The sequence below is a fragment of the Diorhabda carinulata genome, chromosome 3, assembly GCF_026250575.1.
Source record: "Diorhabda carinulata isolate Delta chromosome 3, icDioCari1.1, whole genome shotgun sequence".
Taxonomy (NCBI): Eukaryota; Metazoa; Arthropoda; class Insecta; order Coleoptera; family Chrysomelidae; genus Diorhabda; species Diorhabda carinulata.
In genome coordinates, this window is record NC_079462.1 from 30820837 (window position 1) to 30826051 (window position 5215).

Here is a 5215-nt window from a genome sequence, read left to right on the forward strand (position 1 = left end):
CTATTTTTGTACAAAAATGTCTGATTTTTCTGATGAATTTCATATCTGGTTTCAAACAATATCACTTATGACCAAGATGATATTGGGAAATAGATTATTTTTCATGTACACAAACTATACGTATCGTGATAAAACAAATTTGGGATACGTAGTTGGAAAATGACTAAGGAAGGAGTTCATGACTGCATTTTTTTCAAATTATCATCAATTTTTGGGTCTTCATTCCCTTCGTTTTTTATGAAACTTTTACTTCTATCGCTTCTCTTGTTTTTCCATATCAACTTGAACATTTTTTAATATTTTGTAATTGATTCTTGTTTGAGCTTCTCTATAATTACCTCATTTCTTATCCTATCCCTATTTTTTCTCTTTAGTTTTTTCATTTCTGATGTTACTCTGTAGTGTCTTTTTCTTTATTACCCAGGAATGTTCACCTATTTCTTTCTTTCCGAAAATTATCTTAACTAAATATTGACACACCCTGTATGATTTAAAATAGTGAATTCTCAGCGTGGTAATTATACACTTTCGCGGTCACCTGGTTTTTTGGCTCTTGAAAATCGAAAAATGGATGGATTTTAATGATCTTGGTCTCAAAATGTTCCATTTTACGGCGGATTTAAAAAAAAAATTATTGAAATAGCTGGAATGAAAATTTCTCATAGTTTTACTGTTTTAAATCGTAAAAAAACGGTTTTGCAAAATAATCCTTTACAAAAAATTATCTCATTATCAGATAAAGTTCTTATATATTTTTTTGTATTCTACATAAATTAATAAACAATTAAAAAAAAAATCCAAAAAGAATGATTTTTTCAGTTTTTATGGCTTAAAATGAAAAACAATCAATTTTCGTGAATAGTTTCGTACTATATTCTATATTCTATATAATCCGCCGTAAAATGGAACATTTTGAGACCAAGATCATTAAAATCCATCCATTTTTCGATTTTCTACAGCCAAAAAACCAGGTGACCGTGAAAGTGTATAATTACCCTCAGCGTTTTTATCCAATTGACCAATTTTCCTATAAAATATAACGAAATAAATTGAAACAATTCACGTAATAGCAGTTTTAAAAATAGAAAGTAATATACATACGAGGTCTGGCTATTAACTAATGATACTGCGCGCCTAGATGGCGCCCTAGACGGGTGGGGTAAAAAATTATTAGTGCTTTGGGTATCTAGATATCTTGTCTCAAAACACGTTTCCGTCATTATTATAGTATTTGTGCATTAGCGTTTTGAAATGAACGTGTTTTTTTCTCCTACCGAAAAACATATCAATATCAAATTTCACGTTAAATTGAAAAAAAAATCCGACTGAGTGCTTGTTACAAGATGCCTATGGGAACAATTCTGTACCTCGTACGTGTTTCTAAGTGGTGTAAGCGCTTAAGTGAAGGCCAAATGAGCACTGAAGATGACCAGCGCCCAGGTTGCTCTCTGAATATTTCAGCTCCGGAAACAGTAACCAAAATCAACCAAATTGTGCGTGCAGATCGTCGAATGAACATCTAGATGATTGCCTACGCTGTAAACGCCAATACAGAAATGTTTATAAAAATTTTACACGAGGAACTACACATGGCAAAAGTCTGTGCGAAGTTGGTGCCAAACAATCTGACTTCTGACCAAAAGCTCTTGCGTCAACGGGTCTGCTCAGATTTCCTTAAAAGGTTAGAAAAATATCTACTTTCAAAGAAACTCGATTTGAGTCGATAGAAGCGGTAAAGCAAAAACCGGCAGAGCTCCTAAAGGCACTCACCAAAGAAGACTTCCAGCACTGCTTTGATCAATGGAAAAAACGTATGGAAAGGAGTGTGGCGAGTGGAGGGGAGTATATTGAAGGGGAGAATTCGAATGTAACCAGTCTCGTTATTTAATAGCCTGACCTCGTATAAAGTCATAATGGATTAATTTGGAAAACACTTATGCAAAATTAAACGTGCGTTTAAGTTACAACTAAAAGCAATGCATGTAAATCAATAACCAGAAGTGTTGGTAACAAATGACATCTGGACAACCGTGTAATTTATTTATTTGCAACAACAATTAGACATTCATTTAAACAAATTAATTTATATGCATACTTATTGTAATCACAATCAGTCGCATGTAATTTAAAAAAGTTTTTACGATTAATGGTAGCAATTATTGTTTTGTCTCTTATTCCTTTTTATGAAACCACCTGCTATTTTTATTGCTTACAACGGTTGTGTAACAAAATATATGTTTTATCTTCAATCCATGTTGACGGATACAATGTTTAAATCTTTTCTAGAAGGTTTTTCATATAGTAGTGAATACAATAATTATTTCTTATTAAAATTTAATCCACATCGTTATTAAAATTAAAGAAAAACTAATATTTACTATACATCCATTAATTCTGGAGATAATTTCGATATAAGTGGAGGATTTTCTAGAGAAATCCAAATTATTTAACACGTTAACTGCCATGTGCAAAGCCGAATTAATAAAAGCGCCGTCATGTGGACAGAAAATTCCTTAGTCTTGTGTTTACAAAATCCGGAAATAATTTTATAATTATGGTACGAGAATATTCACTTTTTTGATGACACAAAATATTATTTATCGTTTCATGATATCTATTTGTATTAACAATAAATTAAAGTAATAATTTAACTAATGACAAATAGACATGGATAATACTTCCCCCTCTTTTACTTTTTTGTGAACATTCTATACAAATAAAAATATTTTCGTACCAAACTTGACACACAAAATATGGGGTAGTATGCGTCAAATCGGGCAGTTCTAATTTTTTGCAGACTTGTTTGTGATCTCTAGCACCGAACGCAACTTTATCAAAAATAGAAAAAAACACAAAAAAATCTAGCTTCAATCTAGCCAAGTTACCTCCTACGCTCTGCTCGTTTTTACTCCTGGTATATTTCCATTTCAAGATTGGAAATATCAATTATGGGATCATGAAAATCAATTCACAATGTTTAAGACGCTTATAAATTTTTTCGCATTTTAATAAAATTAATATCGTTAATTCAGACCCATAAAGAACATTCAAAATGATTTATTGGTGATCCATTTTTTAGGGTGTCATTGTCGGCTTGATGTTGGAAAGCTTCCAATAAATGTTCTCAAACAATGGCTGTATATTCGTCGTTTTTTATTTTTGATGTCTTATAGTCAGAGGCGACTCTGAAATATTTTATTACTAAGAGGGCTGTGTTTTTTTGCAACCTCTAATAGGCTATAAATAAAAGACCAGTTCATATAAAGTGTTGACAAACTATCCAATATCCAATACCAAGAAAGTTGCCGCCAATGAATTCAAGTAGACAAACCAATAATGGCGAATCTGCAGTTTTCTTTAACAATTCTGTCAACTCGTTGACCAGGTCATCGGAAACGACAGATTTGCGTCCTTGGCCTCTCTTATCATGCACATCATTACGGCCATCTTTAAACTTTCGTCACTATCACTCATGAAGTTTCGCCCATACACACGACTCATTCTCCGCTGGATTTCTGCAGCACTATTGCTTTCAGCCTGTAGAAAACGAATCACTCTTCGCAATTCACATTTGGCAGGAGCATCAATAAATGCGGACATGTTAAAGTAGCTATAGCACAACGCCGACTGACGCCTGAATGTCAGCAATGGCGGAGTGTGTTCTTCTGTCCGCGTAGTATCTGCATGGGGCGATCGGAGGTTGAAAAAAACGACCTCGTAAATAAAAAATAGCGCAATAAAGAGACACACAAAAGACAATATACATTATACACAGAATATAACCTTTATATATTTTGGAAGAATGAATACGATATCTGAAAATGAGTATGATTAATTTTGATCAACCAAAAGCAAGAAACGAACTCATTCTATGCTACGTCAAACGACAATGAGTCATTCGGCGCGGAGATTAGCATGTCTAAGACGGTTCAAAACTTTGAGAACACATCGAAATCAAGGAAATATATATGTACAGGCTCTTTAGTTAGTACTCGAAGTAGATCTTCATAGTCTGTACTCCAAATTTAGTTATTTTAACTCAATCCTAATACAACGGTGAATGAAATTTGAGTGACTTGGAATTGATATAACCAGTTATGGAGACGTTGAAGTTGAGGTAAGAGAACAAGTAGCTAGAACAAATACGACCACGTGATGTGTTCAAAACGTAAAAAGGCGATAAAACATATAAGACAAGGAACAAATACACGAATTTGAAAAACAACAATCAAACCTATAAAGACTTATACATCTGAAACAAGGCTAGAAACTCTGGAAGTACAGAAATAGAAATTCTCAGGAGGATCTCTGGAAAAACACTACTAGACCGAGGAAAAAGCGAAAAGATCAGACGTAATTAACATTAATGAATGTATCACAGCGTGAAAAACAATGGGAATGTGAAATGACAGCCTAGAGCCAGGATACGGAAAGACAACAAACAGGCGATAGACCTATTGTGGAAGAAAGAAGAATAAAAAGGAAAATTAAATGCAATATACAGATTTGTTAACTGTATGCTGTTATTTTCTTGTCTATCGAAGAAAAGAGAGATCAGAGTTTGATTTTATGTTTCTTTGATCAACATATCAAGGGCAGAGAAAGTATTTTAAACAATATGAGAAGCTATCGATTGACTCTATAAAACTTCTTTGGCATTCTTCTATTAACTGAAGATTTTACTCTTTTTCCATCTCGAAGCTAATAGACGGTGAGTACTTGATGGTCTGACAATTTAGTAGTATTTGAAGACAACTTTCTTGGATCAATCAGTCGTGATACAAAGTTAACAGCTAAATGAGTTTAGTTAAAAGCTGAGGTAATTTCCAAATATAATGAGAAGTAATCATTATGATTACTCCAAAGTCACTTAGAAAGAAGACTGACCTACGAGTACATGAAATCTATTTTGTTGTAATGCGATGGAAAGAACGTATTATGATAGTAACTGATAGATACAAGAAATCCTTGATAGAGATGGAAGTGAACTCATTGAAGAGGAACTTATTGGAAACACCCCAGATTTTCAATATTTCATCCGTTTGAAATGGGATACAGGATAAAAAAGATTATTCGGCTTCTTGTATTCTATCTAGACTTTGCTATTGTTAATCTAACGCAATGTTGATTTTTTTCCAGTTACTTCTCACCAGATTCCAGTGGAATCAAACCAAGATTCTCAGGAAAGGTTTAATATTACCTAATTTTCACAAGT